The sequence below is a fragment of the Erinaceus europaeus genome, chromosome 13, assembly GCF_950295315.1.
Source record: "Erinaceus europaeus chromosome 13, mEriEur2.1, whole genome shotgun sequence".
NCBI lineage: Eukaryota > Metazoa > Chordata > Mammalia > Eulipotyphla > Erinaceidae > Erinaceus > Erinaceus europaeus.
Window position 1 is genome coordinate 43258189 of NC_080174.1, and position 12601 is coordinate 43270789.

Consider the following 12601-nt stretch of genomic DNA (forward strand, 5'->3'; position numbering starts at 1 on the left):
TTATGTTAAAAATCCATAGCAGTTAGAAACCAAAGAACTGATTGACTGAACTAAATAAAATACATCACTCTGTCATTATAAATAGGAACTAATTTCTGCTTAAATATCTGCCTACTTTCATTTAGTAAGTACTTACTGTGTGCGAGGAAGGCATCATGTTCCGGGATAAAAAGGAATATTTAATACAGGACATGAACAAGAAAGAATAAGAGATTGGTGGGTTTTGTGTGTGCAGAGATGGGGAAAGGAATTCTACCAGTAAACACGAGGAATGAAAAGTATACAAGGGGAGTCAGGCACAGCAGGCGGCGCACAAAGCTCACGGACCGTTGGAAGGATCCGGATCGGAATCCTGACTCCCCACCTGCTGGGTGCACTGTAATATGTGCACTTAACCAGGTGCATCACTGCCTGGCCCCGAGATTCCATCTCACACCTGTGAGAATGGCTACATCAACAAAACAGGAAATGACAGGTGTTGGCAAGGCTATGGAGAAATAAGAACTCTGCTCAACTACTGACAGGAATGCTAACTGGTGCAGCCCCTTTGGAAGACTGTATGGAGAGTCCTTAAGCAAATAAAAACGGAATTACTTTATGATCCAGCAATTCCACTCTTGGGCATTTATCTAAAGGACACTCAAAGACTAATTTGAAGTGGCATACACACCCCTATGTTCAGAGCTGCATTATTCAAAGAGTGGAAGCAGCCTAAATGCCTACATGACTAGCTAAAGAAGTTATGGGATATATATATATATTCTATGGAACACTACTCTGCAATCAAAAGAAAAAAAAAGATTATGTGTTCTTTGGGACAAATGGATGAAAGTGGAGGTGACTGCTTAGTGAAATCAATAAAGAGATGAAAGACAACTACCAGATGGTTTTACTCAAAGGCAGAATCTAAAGAACTGATACGTATGAACTTGCACATAAATGAGTAAATAAAACCAATCAGCCAAAGGAAAAAACACAAGGAAGTTGCTTCTCATATTGTGTGAGAACTATGGTGGTAATCTTTGGGAGGTGGAAGAGTAGGGACACAGGTGGGTGTGGTGTGGCACTAGACACTGTTATCTTACGATCTTTTAAAAAAATATTTATTTAAAAAGGGAATAATTGGGAGTCGGGCGGTAGCGCAGCGGGTTAAGCACAGGTGACGCCAAACTCAAGGACTGGCATAAGGATCCCGGTTCCAGCCCCCGGCTCCCCACCTGCAGGGGAGTCGCTTCACAGGCAGTGAAGCAGGTCTGCAGGTGTCTGTCTTTCTCTCCTCTTCTCTGTCTTCCCCTCCTCTCTCCATTTCTCTCTGTCCTATCCAACAACAATGACATCGATAATAACTACAACAATAAAACAACAAGGGCAACAAAAGGGGAATAAATAAATAAATAAATAAAAATAAAAAGGGAATAATTTATTCCCTTTTGTTGCCCTTCTTGTTTTATTGTTGTAGTGATTATTGGTGTCGTTGTTGTTGGATAGGACAGAGAGAAATGGAGAGAGGAGGGGAAGACAGAGAGGGGGAGAGAAAGACAGACACCTGCAGACCTGCTTCACCACCTGTGAAGTGAAGCGACTCCCTTGCAGGTGGGGAGCCAGGGCTGAACCAGGATCCTTATGCCGGTCCTTGCACTTTGAGCCTCGTGCACTTAACCCACTGCGCTACCGCCCGACCCCATCTTATAATCCACTACTAATTATGAATTTAAAATCTGTGGGGGAAGATGACTTTGTGAGACATGAGTCTGCCATCTTCTCAGGACTGGTAGTAACCTTTCTCTCTCTCTCTTTTTTTTAAGATTTATTTATTTATTATTGGATAAAGACAGAGAGAAATCAAGAGGGGAGGGGGAGATAGAAGAGGAGAGACAGAGAGACACAGAGACAACTGCAGACCTGCTTCACCACTTGTGAAGCTTTCCCGCTGCAGTTGAGGACCAGGGGCTTGAACCTAGTGTGCACTGTAATGTGAATGCTTACCCAGGTGCGCCACCTTCTGGCCCTGCAGTAACCTTTCCCTGACCAACTTGTGCTCACTAGTGAATTGGCCTTTTGAGCTCAGAACAATTTTAGCCTGTGACTCAGTAAGGGGTAGTAAAATTGCATCATCAAACAAGCATGCATGGTAGATGTGCCTAAGTTCTGATCTCTTGATGGTTTCTGACTTTGCTTTGAAGATTTCCTTTATTAATTTTAATTTCATTATTTTATTTTTATTTATTTTTTCCCAGAGCACTAAAAGCTCTGGCCTATGGTGGTACTAGGAATTGAACCTGGGACCCTTGCTGCCTCAGACATTAAAGTATTTTGGCATAATCAGTATGCTGCTTCCCCAGCCCACTTCATGATTTCTCAATCACCTCCATATAAACATTATCCACTAGCTCCTGGACTGTTTTCTTTTTTTTTAAATTTTATTTATTTATTTTCCCTTTTGTTGCCCTTGTCTTTTTTGTTGTTATTGTTGTTGTTGTTATTGCTGTTATTATTGTCGTCATTGGATAGGACAGAGAAATGGAGAGAGGAGGGGAGACAGAGAGGGGGAGAGAAAGACAGACATCTGCAGACCTGTTTCACTGCCTGTGAAGTGACTCCCCTGCAGGTGGGGAGCCGGGGGCTCGAACCGGGATCCTTACTCCCATCCTTGTGCTTTGTGCCACCTGCGCTTAACCCGCTGCACTACCCCGCCCGACTCCCTGTTTTCTTTCTTTTTTTGGGGGGGGAGTGGCAGCTGTTTTATTTAATTTATTAGTTTTTTTTTACTCTGATTTTTTTTATTGGGGAATTAATGTTCTACATTCAACAGTAACTACAATAGTTTGTACATGCATAACATTCCCAGTTTCCCATATAACAATACAACCCTCACTAGGTCCTCTGAATCCTTCTTGGACCTGTATTCTCCCCACCCACCCATCCCAGAGTCTTTTACTTTGGTGCGATACGCCAATTCCATTTCAGGTTCTACTTGTGTTTTCTTTTCTGATCTTGTTTTTCAACTTCTGCCTGAGAGTGAGATCATCCCATATTCATCCTTCTGTTTCTGATTTATTTCACTCAACATGATACCCTCTGGAAGATGCTAGAGCTGGATCACAAATTCTAATGATAACCAGGACAGACAGGATAACTTTACTGTGGTGGGCTGGGTAGCAGAGGTGAAAAAAGTTAATTTTTTTCCCCTTCACCATAAAAAAAGATAAGCAACAATTAACACTAAGAACAGGGCTCTTGAGTGTCAGTGAAACAGCTTATTTGGCCATCCATGTGATTCAGGTTTGAGCCTGGTCCTCACTATATTGCAGGAAACTTTGGTGTTGTGGTGTTTTCACTCTCCCTGTCTCTATCTGAATTGACAAAAGATAACCAAAACAAAACAAAACCAAACCAAAAAAAAAAAACATTCTCTTGAGTCTAGAGTGTCTTGTTGGGCAGAACATACACATATAATGTGCTTCTGGTTTGATCCCTGGCAGGGCATGTGTGGTATTTTGTAGTGTGTGTGGGGGGGGTGCGGGGGAGCGAGGGAGAGAGATAAAATCCTGAGACTTCGGAGGCTGCATAGTGGTTAAAGCATTAGGTAAAGTACGAGGTCTTGAGTTAGACCCCAGCATTGCATGTACCAGAGTGATGCTCTGGTTTTCTCATTTTCCTCTAGTAAATAAACCCTTTAGAAATAATTAAATAGAAGGAGTTGGGAAGCAGCCCTGCCGGTTAAGCACAGCTGGCACTAAGTGCAAGGACTGGCATAAGGTTCCCAGTTAAGAGCCCCCGGCTCCCCACCTGCAGGGGAGTCGCTTCACAAGCGGTGAAGCAGGTCTGCAGGAGTCTATCTTTCTCTCCCCCTCTCTGTCTTGCCCTTCTCTCTCCATTTCTCGCTGTCCTAGCCAACAACAATGACAATAATGGCAACAACAAGGGCAACAAAAGGGAATAAATAAATAAATATTTTTTTAAAAAGAGAGAGTTAAATAGAGCTGGGGAGGTAGCATAATGGTTATGCAAAAAGCCTGTCATGTTTCAGGCACTAAAGGTCCCAGGTTCAAACTTCAGCACCACCATAGCCATTTCTGAGCAGTTCTCTGGCAAAAAAAAAAAAAGAAAAGAAAAGAAAAGAAAAGAAAAGAAAACCATGGATCCAGTGTTGTCAGATCATTAACTTTTTTTTGCCACTAGCTGGAGCTGAATACCTGCACAACTCCACTGTTCGCAGTAGCCTCTTCTTCTTCTTTTTTCTTTTCTTTTTTAAAAATTATTTATTTATTTATTTATTATTTTTTGCCTCCAAGGTTGTTGCTGGGGCTCGGTGCCTGCACTATGAATTCACTGCTCCTGGAGGCCATTTTTCCCATTTGTTGCCCTTGTTGTTGCCCTTGTTGTTGCCCTTGTTATTGTTGTCATTGTTATTGTTGCCATTGCTGTTGTTGTTGGATTGGACAGAGAGAGGAGGGGAGACAGACAAGAAGAGAAAGACAGACACCCGTAGACCTGCTTCACCACCCGTGAAAAGACCTCCCTGCAGGTGGGGGTCGGGGGCTCGGAACAGGATGGGCTTAACCTGCTGCGCTACCACCCTACTCCTTCTTCTTCTTTTTTCCTTTCCTTCCCTTTCTTTCCTTATAGAGACAGAGGATGCATAGGGAGATAGAGGAAAAGAGACCTGCAGCTGTGCCCCGTCACTTGTGAAGCTTTCCCCCTGTACATGGGGATCAGGGGCTTGAACCTGGGTCCTTCCTTGCCCATGGCAATGTGCGTGCTGTACTGGGTGCACTACATCACAGTCCTTGGGGAGATATATAATTTTTTTTTCAGAAGTATGGGTGGTGACGGTGCCCCTGGTTGAACACACACATGCAGTGGTCAAGGGCCTGAGTTCAGCCCCTACTTCCCACCTGCTTCATAAGTGATGAAGCAGGGCTGCGGGTGTCGCTCTGTCTCTCCCCCTCTCTATGTCCCCCTTCCCTTTCTAGTTCTTTCTGCCTCCATTCAATAAATAAAACATTGAAAAAAGCAAAGAAAAACAGAGACATACTTAAAAAACAAAAAGTATGTGGAAATATTTATTTTATGTTTTTAACATACATATTTATTTTAATGAGAAATAAAGGTAAAGCACTGCTCAGAGGAATGGAGAGATATAGAGGGAGAGAGACAAAGAGATATCTGCAACCCACCTTCACTATTTGCAAAGCTTTCCCCCTGCAGGTGGGAACCTGGGGCTTGAACTCTGGTGTGCTAAACTAGGTGCGCCACCACCCGGCCCCCTGGTGGCTTGCTTTCTCTCTTTCTTTCTTTGATAGGACAGAGGGGTGATAGAGTTGAGAGACAGAAGGAGTCGGGCAGTAGTGCAGCGGGTTAAGCGCAGGTGGCACAAAGCGCAAGGACTGGTGTAAAGATCCCGGTTCGAGTCCCCGGCTCCCTACCTGCAGGGGAGTCGCTTCACAAACGGTGAAGCAGGTCTGCAGGTGTCTTTCTCTCCCCCTCTCTGTCTTCCCTTCCTCTCTCCATTTCTCTCTGTCCTATCCAATGACGACGACATCAATAACAATAATAAAAGCAAGGGCAACAAAAAGGGAATAAATATTTTTTAAAAAGACTAGAGAGACAGAGAGACATCCACAGTATTTACTTCACCTTTTGTGAAGTGTCCCTCCTGCAGGTGGGGGGCAGGGGCTCAAACCGAGATCCTTGAGCTTGGTAAACCAGGCATGCCAATGCCCAGCACCCAGGATGAAACTTTTTTGCATAACCATTATGCTATCTCTCCAGCCCTGGGCTTATTTCATTCAATTATTAACTTTTTAATATTTGTTTATTTTCCCTTTTTGTTGCCCTTGTTGTTTTTCTTGTTGTTGTAGTTATTATTTTTATTGATGTCATCGTTGTTGGATAGGACAGAGAGAAATGGAGAGAGGAGGGGAAGACAGAGAGGAGGAGAGAAAGATAGACACCTGCAGACCTGCTTCACCGCCTGTGAAGGGACTCCTCTGCAAGTGGGGAGGCAGAGGCTCGAACCTGGATCCTTAAGCCGGTCCTTGCGCTTTGCACCATGTGCACTGCCGCTGGACTATCAATTATTAACTTAAGTAAAAGAGAACCAGGCCACCACTGGTACATGTAATGCTGGGTCTTAAACCCGAGACCTCACACACAGTAGTTAAGTTTTGCACTCAGGTGTTAAATCACCTTTGCATCAGCTACATTTTATATTTAAATGTATTTTTATGCCTATGCCAGAAATTTAGATTTATTTATTTATTTATTATGGAGAAGGGGGTGGCGGTGGTGCACCCAAGTAAGCACAGATACTACCAATCACAAGGACGCAGGTTTGAGCCCCTACTCTCCACCTGGAGGGGTCTGTTTCACGAGCAGTGAAGCAGGTCTGCAGATGTCTGTCTTTTGCTCCCTCTCTCTATCTCTTTGTCCTTTCTCAGTATCTGTCCTATATAATAAAATGGGGGGGGAGGAAATACAATGGCCACCAGGAACAGTGGATTCATAGTGCTGGCACTGAGCCTCAGTGATGATCCTGGAGGCAAAATAAAATAAAATGAAAAATTGGTGGCCAGCGGTGGTGCACTGGGTTAAGCACACATGGTGCAAAATGCCAGGACCAATCTAAGGATTCCCAAGTGCAGGGGTGGGGGGTGGTGTATGTCACTTCACAAGCAGTAGAACAGGTCTACAGGTGTCTATCTTTCTCTCCCCATCTCTGTCTTTCCCTTCTCTCTGTCCTACCCAACAACAGTAGCAACAATGACAGCATTAACAGCAGCAACAACAACAAATGGAAAAAACCAAGAGCAGTGGATTCATAAGGCAGGCACCCAGCCCCAGTGATAACCCTGGAGCCAAAATATATATATATAATTTATTTAGTGACCCAGGAAGTGGCTCAATGGATAAAGGACTGAACTCACAAGGATGGGGTACTGAGTTCCATTTCTTGCATCATGCTCTGGTTTTCTCTCTCAAATATATATATACATAAACTTTAAGAAAACCACCACAGTTGGATCATGAAGTAATCCACTTGATAGTGCATTTCTTCACCATGTACACAATTCCAGGCTCAAGCCCCCCACTCCCACCCCATTTGAAAGAAGTTTCAGTGCTGTGGTCTCTTTCACTCTCTTTCTCTCTCTCTCTCTCTATATATATATTTTTTAATGAGAGAAGAAGAGGGAGCAAGAACCAGAGCACTGCTCTAGCACATGTGTGATGCAGGGGACTGAGTTAGGGACCACCTGCCTGTAAGTCCAGTGCTTCATCAACTCCTCCACCTGCCACATCATGGAAAATACTTATTCACGTCAGGAGTCCACATTTGTTTTTCCAGTTTTACATAGCCTGTTGCTGTGCCTTAGATTTGTCACACTGACATGATTTGTGGATATATTTGTTGTTGAAGCAAAAGACATTATATTGGCAAAAACATTAGATCTGGGTGTGCCTCTAAGTCCAAAGTATCGGGTCAACGGTTTCTACTTTGACTGCCAGGAGATAGTTCACCTGGTAAGACACGTGCTCTACCATGCATGAGGCCTTTGGCTTCCACCCTGGTCCCACACAGGAGTACGGGAACAGCAGTGGGGGAACTCTGTGAATGGTGGGCAATGTTGCAGGCAATCTTTCTGTGTCTGTTTCTCCTTCCTGCTTTCAAAAAGGAGGAGGAGTGGGGTTGGGGGAATAGGAGGAAGAAAGAAGGAGGAAAGAGACTGGGAGGCTGCTTAATGGTATCTTTTATACCCTAAGTCCTGAATTAAAAAAAAATTTATTTATTCCCTTTTGTTGCCCTTGTTGTAGTTATTATTGTTGTTATTGATGTCGTTGTTGTTGGATAGGACAGAGAAAAATGAAGAGAGGAGGGGAAGACAGAGAGTGTAGAGAGAAATACAGACACCTGCAGACCTGCTTCACTGCCTGTGAAGCGACTCCCCTGTAGGTGGGGAGCTGGGGGCTCGAACCAGGATCCTTCAGCAGGTCCCTGCACTTTGCGCCACGTGCGCTTAACCCGCTGCACTACTCCCCAAGGTTCTGAATTTATTCCCAGGCACTGCAGGATAAAAATAGCAATGTTGGTGGCTGGGTGGTAGCGCAGCGGGTTAAGCTCACATGGTGCAAAGCACAGGAATCAGCTTAAGGGGTCGGTTCACAAGTGGTGAAACATGTCTGCAGGTGTCTCTCTTTTCTCCCCCTCTATGTCTTCCCCTCCTCTCGCAATTTCTCTCTGTCGTATTCAACAACAACAACAGCTGTAACAACAGTAACAACAGCAAGGACAATAAGGGCAACAAAAATGGGGAAAATGGCCTCCAGAAGCAGTAGATTCATAGTGCAGGCACTGAGCCCCAGCAATAACCTTGGAAGCAACGGAAAAAAAAAAAAGCAATGTCTAGCTTTCTTTACTTAATGTGTCTATTGTCACTATTGTGTTGTCATCATTTAATCTTACAAATGAAGAAACTGAGCTTTCTTACCCTTCCCATATCACAAGCACCTGTAGAAAATAAAGCCTGTTGGGTGTCAGGTGTTAGCGCAGCGGGTTAAGCGCAGGTGGCACGAAGCACAACCACCGGCCTAAGAATCCCAGTTCGAGCCCCCGGCTCCCCACCTGCAGGGGAGTCGCTTCACAGGTGGTAAAGCAGGTCTGCAGGTGACTATCTTTTTCTCCCCCTCTGTCTTCCCTCCTCTCTCCATTTCTCTCTGTCCTATCCAACAACGACGACATCAATAACAACAACTATAGTAACTACAATAATAAAACAAGTGCAACAAAAGGAAATAAATAAATATTTAAAAAAATAGAAAATAATGTCTATTTAGTGGCACCGGGTAGTGGTGCACCCAGTTAAGCACATATAGTACCAAGTCCAAGGACCCATACAAGGATCTGTGTTTGAGTCACCCTTCCTCACTTATAGGGGTTTCATTTTACAAGTGGTGAAGCAGGTATGCAAGTGTATATCTTCCTTTCTCTCTCTCTATCTCCCCTCCTCTTTCAGTTTCTCTCTGTCCTATCCAATAATATGGAATAAATGGCTGCCAGGAGCTGAGGATTTGTAGTGCTGCCGCTGAGCCCCAGCAATAATCCTGGAGGCAAAAAAAGAAGAAAAAAGTAAGGAAATAATGCCTATTTGGCATATGAATTCAATACACAAGGCTAATTGAGGCCAGACTGCAGGATGACCTTTACTCCCAGTTTGCCTAGGACTTGCCCAGGCCTTAAACTTGAAGTCCTTTACCTGGAACTTCTTTACTCCCAGTCAATTCAAGATGGCAGTCACCCCACTGAAGTGTCTGACTGTCCTAGGTTTCAGCCCCAGCTCATTGTCATGGCTAAGGATACGTGACCATCTTGCATTATGACTTTTTAGTTGCTGTATTGGTGGGTCTTAGTAAACAGCCTAAGGTCACAGAGCTAGCAAAGGGAGAGGTGGAATAAATCTAGCTTTATGTGACTCTTGTTGGGGTGGATGTAAACTGTCCTGTGTTGTGTTGGACTCTTTAGAAGCTGGACAAATAAGCAAGCAGGCCTGAGATAGACCAATATAAGAAAAATTAATAGGAGCTGCAGGGTGAAGCAGGCCTGCAGGTGTCTTTTTCTCCTGCTTTCCATATTCCCCTCCCCTCTCATTTTCTCTGTCCTATCCAGTGAGAAAAAAAAAAAAGGCTTCAAGGAGCAGTGGATTCTTAGGGTAGGCTCTGAGCCCCAGAGATAAACCTGGAGTTAGAGAGGAAAAAAAAATAAAGTGGTCCAGGAGGTGGCGCTGTTATGGGGCAGCGTCAGAGACTACACGAGACCAGTTTAGCCAAATTTGACAGTCTTTTAAATTTTTTTTCCTTTTTCTTTTTAAAATTTCTTTATTGGGGGATTAATGGTTTACAGTCAAAAGTAAAATATAATAGTTTGTACATGCATAACATTTCCTAGTTTTCCACATAAGAATACAACCCCCACTAGGTCCTCCTCTGCCATCATGTTCCAGGACCTGAACCCTCCCACCCAGCCCCACCCCACCCCACCCCACCCCACCCCACCCCACCCCAGAGTCTTTTACTTTGGTGCAATACACTAATAATGTTTTCTTCTTGTCTTTAGACAAGGAGTCCATCTGTATCCTACTGGTCTTAGATACAATTTGTTGTGTTTATTTTTTTAAGTATTTCTTTTTTATCTTTATTTATTAGATATAGTCAGAAATCAAGAGGGAAAGGGGAGATATATATATATATATATATATATATAGAGAGAGAGAGAGAGAGAGAGACAGAGAGAGAGAGTGAGAGAGAGAGACTTGCAGCACTGCTTCACCCACTTGGAAAGCTTTCCCTCTGCCGGTGAAAACCAAGGCCTCAAACCTGGGTCCTTGTGCATTATAACATGTGCACTCAACCAGGTGTGTCACCACGAGCCCCGCCCTCACCCCTCAGATTGAGTCTTTATTAGCCTTCCAGAGACTGCACCCATAGCAAAACACTGTTCAGAGTGCAGCCCCGCCTTCATTGTAGCACAGGCTTTTACAGGAAAAAACACATCCTTGAAAAGCAGGATACAGAAGCCTGGAGCATAACAGGATACAGGAACGGGCGAGCAAGCTCAGACCTGGGGTCTAGTGCATCTAACATGTGTGCCATTGCATGGCCCCTCCTCCTGGAGTGGTGAAGTCTCTGCAAGAACAAAAACAACAACAAAATCAACAACAGCAAGTCGGGCGGCAGCGCAGGTTAAGCTCAGGTGGCAAGGTAAAGCGCAAGGACCAGCATAAGGACCACAGTTGGAGCCCCGGCTCCCCACCTGCGGGGGGTGGGGTGGGGGGAGGGGGGTTGCTTCACAAGCGGTGAAACACATCTGTAGGTGTCTTTCTCTTCCCCTCCTCTCTCCATTTCTCTCTGTCCTATCTAACAATGACGAAATCAATAACAATAATAACTACAACAATAAAACAAGGGCAACAAAAGGGAATAAATAAATATTTTAAAACAACAACAAAATAAAACCCTGTCATTTTCTTCTAAAAGTCTTTTCAATTTCTTCAGTCTAAGTTTCCTTCTTCAACTTGAAATGCAAGTCACTGGTTTACTGCTCTCTCTCGAGAAGGGCAGGAGCTGCCTTGGGTTGTTTCCAGGATGTTGTTCCCAGTGTCATAGAAACAGTGAAGTATCAAAGAACTCAGCCTGAAAGCACCATTTTTCTTGGACAGAGGTTAAGAGCCAAATATCAGGAAAAGCTGGTCTGGCTCTTTGAAAGAGTAGGGCATAGTGACCTGAGAAGTGGTCTTCATCAGTCATCAAGGACACACAAAAAACCATCAGTCCCTGACAACCCACTCCTCAATGGAGTACAGTTGTCCTTCGTTTATCGAGGTTAATCAGTTCCAGACACTACTGCGATAAATGAATTTCTGAAAAGTAGGATTCTTTATTTATAAATAAAATATTTTTGTACTTAGAACATAGAAAACCCGTTTATGACCTTCTAAATATGTTTTTAAACATTATTAGAACCCTCTAGACCTGAGATCACACCCCTTTAGCTTTGCTTCCTTGATGAAAGAGACAACAATCATTGCATAGATGTTCTTTTCATCTCTATGGATGAAGCAAACAATACACTTATTCAAGTCATAATGGTGGGCAACCTTCACGATTTTCTTGCCATTTTTTTTTAATTTTTAAAATTTTTTTATTGGGGAATTAATATTTTACATTCAATAGTTTGTACATGATATTTAAATTTTTTTTCTCGGGCCATTTTTTTTTATTTAAGAAAGGATTAATTAACAAAACCATAGGGTAGGAGGGGTACAACTCCACACAATTCCCACCGCCTAATCTCCATATCCCACCCCCTCCCCCGATAGCTTTCCCATTCTCTATCCCTTTGGGAGCATGGACCCAGGGTCATTGTGGGTTGCAGAAGGTGGAAGGTCTGGCTTCTGTAATTGCTTCCCCGCTGCTGAACATGGGCGTTGACTGGTCGGTCCATACTCCCAGTCTGCCTCTCTCTTTCCCTAGTAGGGTGGGTCTCTGGGGAAGCTGAGCTCCAGGACACATTGGTGGGGTCTTCAATCCAGGGAAGCCTGGCTAGCATCCTGATGGATTTTCTTGCCATTTTTTATCATATCCAGAGTTCCACCTTCTCCTGATGGTAAGCATCTTCCTCCGGCGCTTAGTTTCATTGTCAGAAGGCTTAGAAGCAGCAGCACGTTTAGCAGCCATTATGGGGTTTAAATAAAGGTTCTCAAAAATCACAAACACTTACAAGAGCAAAGATGCTTCCGATGCATAGCGATGTAGAAGCTCATATGAGAGAAACATGCTCTAATTGACTTGGTTTCCCCAAACTTGATTTCAAACACACACAAGAAGTGGTCACACGGCTGCACCCAGCCACCTGGTGTGGAAGGATTTTCAGGGGTGCTGAATACATAGGCCTACAGTCTATATGTACTGTCATTTTAATTTTAATACAGGGGTATATAATTGACTCAGACAACTGAATGTGCACTGTATCATTTTCACTGTCTCGATCAAGTTTTTAATGAATATTTTAATGAAAAACCTCAATAGAGTGAAGCCATGAAAGTTG